Raw genomic sequence first — 10,629 nt, 5'->3', positions numbered from 1 at the left:
CATGTTAAGAATATAAAGTGTGAGAAAGACTGAATAGTCTGTATATTGATATGTGTATAATAATGTACAATAGAGAGCCTTATATAGGCTAGATATGTGTGCAGTACAAGTAAAATGAGTAAACTACAAGTACAGTATACTGGGCTAAGTCCAATAGGCTAAACTAGTCTAAGCTATACACTAACAATTTCAATCAACCTTTTTATCTGAAAATTTATTGTATGAGATTGGTTGTCTATAATCTATATAAACCTTTTTATCTGGAAATTTATTGTATGAGATTGGTTGTCTATAATCTATATAGCACAAGTCCTAATAGTTTTTTTGTGCCTAGGGCCTTAAAGAAACATAGATTGTCAAAGATTTGGAAAGTTAAATTGGTCCTAGTCTGAAAGGAAGGAAATTTTCATAAAGGCATCACATGCAGGGGACACCCATCATTCATTTTACACAATTTGTCTCTGACTTTATGCTAATCTCAATTGGGTCAAGGGTTTTCATTAAATATGATATATAATATCACTGCCAATTAGAGGCCAAATTGTGTGGACTCATTTCATGTTGTTTTTATTTCAAAGATACTCAATTGTGTACTTTATATCAAAAGTCTTCTTGTGTTAAAGAGTTTGATAAGATATATAAACTGCTCTTTGCAAATTTAACTGATAGGTGGTTTGTCTTTAAAGTTTAATTGACATGTTGTTTGGCATTTTCTGTTTAACCTACAATTATTTATTTGTAAGATTAAGAACTTGTAAGTTGTAACACAGCACAAGCAACATTGTTTAACCTATAATTCTTTATGCCACATTATTTGAGTGGTCAGGTTTTAGAATGGTTCAAAATGCCGAGTTTTTTTTTTTTTTTTTTTTTAAATAATTAATTATTTATTTATTGTTGTTGGTTTTGTTTTCTTTTACATTTTAGATATGGATTCAATGAATGGAGAAAATGATGAGTATGGTGATACTGTTTCAAGTGTTCCAAAAAGAATGAGATGTAGGACTTCTTCTGTATGGTCGGATTTTGAAACAATGCTATCATTTGAGACAGTCAGAGCATATGGAGAAAAAAAGGACCTTATAACGTAAGATTCAGATCTTTTAGATTTTCTAGAATACTCAACCAATAGATTTCTTTAAATTTTAATCACTCTTTTATAATTAAAGTGTTTAGATTTTGCTATATCAACATTCCACTAATAATATTCTTAAAATAATAAAATAATGTTGCAAATAAAACATTATAAAGGGCAATCAAGCCCAAAGAGGGGAAGGGAAGCACTAGTAACAGTACCAAAATAATAAAAATTGCAATCAAGCCCAAACTCACTTTCAAGTTTTAACGAAGCCTAGGGATATAGATGGCCTTATTATAAGTTAAAACAAAGCTTTGAGCTCAAATTCCAGCCCAACCAAAATAATATAACATTGCAATCAAGCCCAAACTCACTTTTCTAACCAAGCCCCAGGGATAAACCCTTTAGCTTGTTTGCCAAATAAATAAACGTCAAACAAACAAATATTTTTTTTTTTTTGAACGGAGTGAGTTCAAACTCCATTCATTTACAGCTGAGAAGAGAGAGCAGATGAGGGTGACAGAGAGGCAAGCAATGGTGTCATCAACGTTCATCCCATGCTGCCTTAATTTCCTTCCAAATATCTCTTGCAAACAAAACTAAAAACGGTACAAGAAGTGCGAAGAAAAATGCGCAGTAAAATAAGCTATTAGGAATAGCTCCACGCGTTGGCTTCAGAGCAATGACCGAAGCACTGTAGGTGGCTCCCATAAAAAATAGGGAAATCCGCACCAATACTTTAAATTTTCCTGATGCTTCGACCAGATATCCAATCATGCAACTCGACGCAGAAAACGCTGCAGTGTTACAGACTATATAAACGACATAGGAAAACCTATTAGCCAAAATGGCCTTTCCAGGTGTATGTGTTTCCGTAGCAAAAGTATCGGTAGCAGCAGCAGCAAGAGGAGAAGGAGCAGCAGCAGCAAGAGGAGAAGGAGCAGCAGCTTGGGGTGGGTTTTCTTGCCAAACCCCACCAGGAGGGTTGACTCCTGCTTGGAAGGTCACGGAAGCAATCAAAGTAGCCAAAACTAAAAGAGTATTTATTTTATGCTCACTTACGCTGTCCCCTCGAGCTCGAGCATTTTTTGAATCAGCATCAGCATCAGACCTTAGAGAATTAACAGGTAGGATATGCTCGGATTGGTTGGGCTGGTCTTGTGTCATTTCGAAAAAAGTGCACTATTAATTGCTACAAAAGCTATGACAATTAACAACTACGTGAGGGTGATCGATGTTGTATGCACTTTGGTTCTGGCGTGTAGGGAGATCGATGAGGCTATAAATAAAGATTTGCAAGGCCGCATGCTCCCTTTAAAGCTTTGAATTGATGGGACCTTTGTAATTAATAAGATGTCACTAGGCAACTGCCAAGAAAGCAGTGGATAGGACCAGTGGCGGCTCTAATATTTTTTTCTAGGGGCTCAATAATGGTGGAGCCAAAAATTTATTGGGAGAGGGTAGGCGCAATTGAAAAAAATAAGATGATTAATTGTTGTTTTTGGTTTTTCTATATATACAACTTCCAAGTTCTAAAAAATTATTAACAGTGGATAGGACGCAAGATAGGACCACAGTTCTACTTCTACCAACCATAACATGGTAGCTAGGCTGATACCATGCATGGGTTTGGATTCAGCGGAAATCGCGTCACGTTTTCCTTTTTTTTTTTTTTTTTTTTTATGCTTTCACACGTTTAAGGGAGAGACAAATGTCTCTATTCATGCACTGTTCCGTCACTGTTTATGTACTGTTCATCAATGTAGCAGTACTGTTTATATAAAAAAAATTGGATTCCACGGCACTATTCACACATTTAAAAATTATTTTGTTACAGTGTTTTCAGTTTTCAGTTTTTAGTTTCAGTAACAATAAGTTCAATCCAAACGGACTCTATGTGTGGGTTTGGATTTAGCGGAAACAGCATCATGTTTTCCTTTTTTTTTTTTTTTTTTTTTTTGCTTTCACACGTTTAAGGGAGAGACAAATGCCTCTGTTCATGCACTATTCCGTCACTGTTTATGCACTGTTCGTCACTGTAGTAGCACTGTTTATATATTAAAAAATATTAAAAATAGGTCCCACGACACTATTCACACATTTAAAAATTATTTTGCTATAGTGTTTTTAGTTTTTAGTTTCAGTAATAATAAGTTCAATCCAAACAGACCCCATGTGTGAGTTTGGATTCAGCGGAAACCACGTCACGTTTTCCTTTCTTTTCTTTTTTTTTTGCTTTCACGCGTTTAAGGAAGAGACAAATGTCTCTGTTCATGCACTGTTCCGTCACTGCTTTTGCACTGTTCATCACTGTAGCAGCACTGTTTATATATTAAAAAATATTAAAAATGGGTCCCACGGCACTATTCACACATTTAAAAATTATTTTGTTACAGTGTTTTCAGTTTTCAGTTTTTAGTTTCAGCAACAATAAGTTCAATCCAAACAGACCCCATGTATCTATCTTCTTTGAACATCAATGTAAATTTTCTTCTTTTATTTAATATATTACTGTTAATTATATCAGCTTTTTATATCTATCACTTAACAGTAGTATATATTATTTTGACACAATATATACAAAAAAAAGTTAGAGATTATTATTTTTATTTTCATTCTCACTCCAAACATTGGTTTTATATACGTTATGAACATTGATTATATCCTGTTTTGTTTTTTTGTTTTGGTTATTTTATACCATTTCAAGAAGTTGGATAATGGTTACACAGTAGTGTAAATTAAAAAAATAAAGATAAAAAAATTATAGACAATCAGGTGTAAAATTGGTAGACTCTTTATTTTTAATCCACTGAATATTAAGTAGGAACATTTATGCATGCAGTTTGTACATTCTAGAAGCTTTCCAGAAACATTTACATTACACCTATAATGTTCCTATATGCCAATCAATACATGCTCAAAACTACCAAAACCTTATGCATTGTGTAGAACTTTTTATTTTTATTTTTATTTATTGTTATTGAGGTTGTAGTTTTCCAAATGTAATGCAGGAGTCAAATTGAGATCTCTTGTTTCCATGAAGGAATTGGTGTTTGTGAACAACTTATGGTGAGTCAACTTTGAACAACTTTCTTTATTTTTTTTTCATTAGGTTTTTTATTTTTTAATTTATAATTTCTTCCACTCTTCAAAACATTCATGCCTACTTTTCAAAAATTGAATAAAGTATTTATTTGGAGGACTTTTCATGTTCTTTATTTTGAAGATATACAATAACAAAATTTTATTATTTTGACTACTGTATAGGAAAACCATTGAGAATGATTTTAATGAATATTACTCGGTTGCTCTTCGGAATTTGGTGTTCGTTTAGGTACATTGCAGTTTTTGATAGATTATTTGCATAGTATTTATCAAAAGATATTGTTTTTAGTAATTTATTATGGTATTAGAGTAGAAAATCTTAAGTTAAATGTTAGAATTATTATGATTAAATAATTAAATTCATCACTTCTTAATAACTTAAACTCTTGAAAGAATTAGTAATTTATCATGGTATTATAACAAGAGATTCTAAGTTTAATTCATGTCTCCGTAACTTAAGTTCTGGGGAAAATCAATAAACTGAAAAACAAAAAACTTTTTGCCTTTACCTAGATACACTTGAGGAGTCAATGAAAAAAATCTAGGTTAACATTCATATCAGCTCGTACAAAATTTTCAATTTATTTTAGCACAAAAACCTATTTTTTCAATTTTACATAACAATTAAAAAAAAAAAAAAAAAGCTTATTTGGGGTAATTACACTTTACCATCCTAAACTATACCCCAAATTATACTTTGCACCCTAAACTTTTAGAACGCATGATTAGCACCCTAAAATATAACTCATGTTACACTTTGTACCTTGCTATCAGTTCTATCGTTATCTTGGATGGAAAATCAAAGTTTATGGAACAAAGTGTAATTGAAGGTATAGTTTAAGGTGGTGAGGTGCAATTTCTCCTTTGTTTTTAAAGAATTGACATGATTGGCAATTGAGTTTTTTCACATGATGAAGTTGTCCAAAAATAATGGCATAATTGATGTGCAGGGTGCAAAGTGTAACCAAGGTTATATTTTAGGGTGCAAATCATACATTTTGAAAGTTTTTTTTGCAAAGTGTAATTTCGGATTTAGTTTAGGGTTGTAAAGTGTAATTTTTTTTATCTATATCATATCATATTGTATATAATAAAAGTTGGGTTTAAACGCCGTGGTTATGCCACGTGGCTTCACCAAATTGCAGAAATTTTATTAAATTTTTAGATTTTTAAAAAACTAAAAAAGAATAGTATATGTGGGGCCCGAAATCTAAGGACCCAGCCCACTTAATATTAAGGGCCCAAAGCCCAGGCCGAGGAGCCCTATTGCCAAGGATGCGTAATGAAAGTTCCTTGAAGGTCCAAGGATGTGGCCGAGGCCGACTTTACGTCCAACATCTCATAAAAACGCCTGAATAAAAGGACAGATTCAGTACAAGAGCAGCACAAGGGAGAAAGCTGCCAACACCTTAATGTGGAGCCTAGTGCCTGACAAACCCATACTCATACCATGCTATCCAGCTTTTCCCAACCATTCTGACGTATGGATTGATAAGACGAGTAACCACCCCGGACAAGGAAAAACGGACACGTAGGTGAAGAACGGGAATGAAATACTAGTATAAAAAGGGGGAGGGGGGAAAAAGAAAAGGGGGGGGGGGGGCATGAAGAATGGTGAGGATGTAACGCTCCTCGGACTAAAGCCGAGGAGCCAAACCTTTCGAACCACATCAATATAAGGCTCAACTATACCGTCCAAGTCTACCTTTGTGTTAGTTCTCATGAAACCCGGATCAGACCCCTGTCCAGCGCCCAATGGCAGGCCTTTCCAAACCCATTCTCTACAAATCTTATTGTTCGGGCCCTTTACACACGAGCTCAATGTCATCCTTGGGTCGTAAAAATCGTGTCCCTACAGTATACTATTAGAACTCTAATTCATTCTTATCATTAAATAGTTTATCTCTTTAAAAAAAATAAAGAAATAAAAATTTGCTTTTTGGCCACTGCTTAGAGAATTAGACACACACTAAAATTGGTAAGCGTAAAAAAAAAAAGAAACATAGGTTCTTTCTTTTTTATTTGCTTTCATATGTGCTTGAGATTTTCATTCTATCTTATTTTTTTGTTATGTTTAGAATTGATTTTCTTTTGAGTATTTGGATTAATCTCTATATTTTGATAGTGTTTTTGTGGGTTTGGTTTTTGGGTTGAAATTTCTAATAATTATTTTATATTGTATATGGCAGATGAAGCATCTCTATTTTTTGGAGAAAAATCGAAACTGCAACCAAGGAGTGGTAAATTTTTATTTGGTATATTATATATGAATTTTTTGAATTTGAAGTGTTTTGTTTGGTTTTGAAGTAGAATTTGGGGATTCTATAAAATGTGGAAGCTTTAAGTCTTGGGGTTTTGGGTATTTGTGTCTCAGTAGGTTGATCTTAATTCTTTACCTTATATGTTTTTGATTTATTGAGAATTTTTATTTGGGTTCATGTGATTTTTTGTTTTCTTAATTAAAGCTATGATTTTTGGTTGATTAATTATTTGTTTGGATTAATTTCAATTAATTATTTGTTTGGATTCAACGTAAAAGATAATGAAATTAGGTGTTATAATTTTGATAATGTTCCATGTTTTGAATTTTTTATATTGTTATTACTATGACTAAGTAAGATTTGTTTATATCTTTGTAGTTTATATTAGTTTTGAGTGTGTGTGTATATATATATATAACTTTTGGTATTAATTTAAGAAATGTAAATTATTTTGTAAATTTCAATAACTATGTACCTGCAGTGAGATGTTGACAATATAAGCATATATATATATATATATATATATAGGGTATTAACATTTTATAAAAATCTCTCTTATAACCCAATAACATTCTATGTTAGACAACACTTCTAAATCTAAACTATAGAAAAATATAGAAGTTAAATATTTCTTCCCATTGTATTGTATTTAATTATGACAAATCTATATTTTTTTTAATGCTAACTAGCAAAATGTCTATAATATGCATATTATTGACCCAATTTTCTATTTCTAAATTTCTTAGATTTTATTATATAAATAACTTTTCTGCGCATCGCACGGGTTAGCGACTAGTTTATTTTAAATATATTAAAATATCCATTTTTCTTGTTTTTTTAGTTAAGTTGTAAAAAATCATTAATATTCCCCTATTGGATTTAAATTTTAATTATTTTGGAAGGATTATAAGGTTGGCTAGGTCTAGATTAGTCCACCATATTGTCTCATGTGAATAGTGGATTCCCTCTGTGAATCCCACGGATGAGACAATCCAAGAATTGAGTCGATCCATTTAGTACTTTACCCAGATTTAGACATTATATATGGTGATAAGGATAAAATTGTATGGCATCATCATATGGTTTGGATTATTATTAACTTATTCTCCCACTTGACTGCTGATTGCTGACTGCTTAACTGTAAGAGCTCTCCCACTTGACTGCTGATTGCTGACTGCTTAACTGTAAGAGCTCTCCCACTTGACTGCTTAAATTATTCATGAGGAGGATATCCGAGTCAGCCGCCCAACACCTTGTAATTTTTTAAAATTTATGATATAATGATGTTTCGTCAAAAACCAGGATTTTGGACTAATTCAAAGTCTCAGATTCAGTCATTGTGGTTTTGGATGGATTATTGGCGTCCACCAACTCAACCCAATTCTAAGAAAGAGACCAAACAGGGGCGGCGCTATTCTATATTCAGGGGTTCAAATGAACCCCTTTATATATATATATATATATATATAATATTTTTTAGTTTAATACTTTAATTTATTTTTAAAAATATTTTTACACACTTTGACTTAAATTTTGCACACCCTTATTACAAGTATTTCTAACTCTAAGAGTAAAGAGTCAGTATTTGTGAATTGTAAGTATCATTCTTTTTTATAAATTTATATAATGTGTGTGAGTATGTCTAATATTGATAGCGTGTATTACTTTTTGCTATAATGCTATTTGTGTGAATTATGATGTGTGTGGACATTTGTGTGTACAATATAAATATAATATAATTTAATAATTAGGATACAGAGATGATTTGTTACATGTGTGTATATTGTTATAATAACTTTTTTTTTTATAAAGTTAGTAAAATTTAAGAAAAAAATTGTAAAGTTAGTCATTGTCCAAGCATTTGGTTGGTTAAGTAGACGCAAAGTGTATAAGTTTATATATGAATGATTGTGGTTGTATGCCTCAATAATTAATACAAAGCTAATGAGTTTAGTTTAGCCATTTAGTTTAAAATATTTTATAAAAACAATAACAAATAGATAATAACAACTACATAAAAATAAAAACGTTAGATAGACTTAACAAAATAAAATAGTTATAGCCACATAGTCATAGCTACCCACATTGGGCATAGATACTCATAATGAACTATCATATAACAATTTAAAATTTGAAAACTTGTAGAAGAAAATTGTAAAACTTCATGTATTAATTTTATTTTGTCAATAATTCGATATGTTCAAGTTCATTTTTATTAAGAATTTTTAATGACCCCCTAAACAAAATTCTTGGAGTCTCCACTGAGTCCAAATCTTCTGTCCCACTTTTCCTGCTCCACTTTATGCTTCACTAATAAAAACATGCCACATGTTCACCTAACTAATTCAATACTACCATTATTGACTTATTAATACTACCGTTATTAATTTTGACTACCAAGTTGGAAAAAAGATTTGGACTCCAATTCTAATGACTACCAAGTCGCCAGTTGGAGCTTTATTTTTGCATGAAACCGTTCTAACCGCGGTCAAACCATCCGGTTGTCGGAACCTTGCACGGGTTTGCCGGTTTCTTTCCCTAAAGAGGGTTTTTTTTTTTTTTTTCCTCCTAAAAATGCAATGGTTGTCAAGACTCAAAAGCCAAAGTTACCTCTTTTTTGCTGGATTTGTTTGTTCGGGTAAAGACTGACGAGATGGCTTGAAATAGATTAGAGGCTTTTCTAGATCTGCTTGTTTGGAGGGATAATAAGTGAAGTAAGAGAGATTGAGGTTGGCCTAGGTTTTGATCATGAAGTGAGGCGGAGAGAGAGAGAGAGAGGTAAAGTGGGCTTTTTTTTTTTTTTGGGAAGAGAGGCAGAACTTACTAGTGAGGTTATTTTATTCTAAAACTTAAAAAGCAAGGAAGGAACCATGTGGAATACTGGAATGTTCTTTTTTATTTGTCTTGAACGATTTTTAAATAAAAATTAGTTCATTAAACCTTTTTGAGATATTATTTATCTATATATAAAAGAGAAAACATTCTATCAGGCTGTGGCTTAAAACTAGTGTTTTACGCTAGCCAATAGACTCTTGCCACGTAGAAAATATTAAGTTCTCACTTAAACCCTTCTCCAAACAGACTCCAAACAGAGAATGAAGAAAGAAAACCAAAGCCCTCAGACAAAAGCTCATGCCATTCACCTCTGCTTCCTTCACGCCGAACCTCCACCACCGCCACATAGATCGCCGGAGCAAAACGATTTCGAAGAAGAAAGAGTTCTTGCTGTGCCCTCTGCTTCCTCCTTTGGGGTTGTGCCGTCCTTTGCTTGCGCAAACCTCCACCACACCACACACTGAAGCTCTTCGCCACAGAGGAACCGCCGTGAGCCACGATCCAAAGGTTTGTTTTTCATGATTTTCCCTTTTCCCCAATTTGGATTTTGAATTGGGTGTTCGGATTTTTTGTTTGCTTCATCAAAATGTCTCAAATTTTGAGCATTTCCTTTATGATGAGAACGGAGGGTGAGTGTATGTTCATATCTTGTATTGTTCTAATGAAAGATGCTGTGTTGGGTTTTGATATGATCTGGGGTTTGTATGGTTTTTGAATTGGGGACATTTGATTGATTTGATTAAGTTAGATTGATTGTTAGATAAATTGGCTTTAAATGTACAATGTGATGGGATTGAGTTTGGAAATGATAATTGAATATTGAATTGGAACTTGCTGTGAAGAAGTTGACAATTATGTTGAAAGTTTCAATATTTGTTTTACTTTTTCACAAGTGGGTTTCTGTTGGGTTGCTATAGTTGTATTATGCTTATAAGATTGATATTGTGTTTTTTCTGATTTCTTTTGTTGTGGTTTGAATTGGGTAAATTTTGGTTTATGAAGTTGATGTTGGGTTGTTGGAGTTTTTTTTTTTTTTTTTTTTTTTTTTTTTTTTTTTTTTGTATGTATGTATGTATATGCATATGTGTATGTGGGATTTACTTGGTGTAATATTATGCTAATAAATTTGATGTAGTGTTTTTCTGATTTCTTTTATTGTGGTTTGAATTGGGAAAATTTTGGTTTTTGAAGTTACTGTTGGGTTTTTTTTTTTTTCTTGTACATATATGCATATATGTGTGTGGGTTTTACTTGGTGCAATTTTATGCTTATAACATTGATATAGTGCTTTTTTTTTCCTTTTATTGCATGTGAAATTGGGTAAATTTTTCCTTTTGAAGTTACTGTTGG

Source organism: Quercus lobata, chromosome 11, assembly GCF_001633185.2.
Source record: "Quercus lobata isolate SW786 chromosome 11, ValleyOak3.0 Primary Assembly, whole genome shotgun sequence".
Lineage (NCBI taxonomy): Eukaryota > Viridiplantae > Streptophyta > Magnoliopsida > Fagales > Fagaceae > Quercus > Quercus lobata.
Note: the sequence above shows the minus strand (reverse complement) of the source record.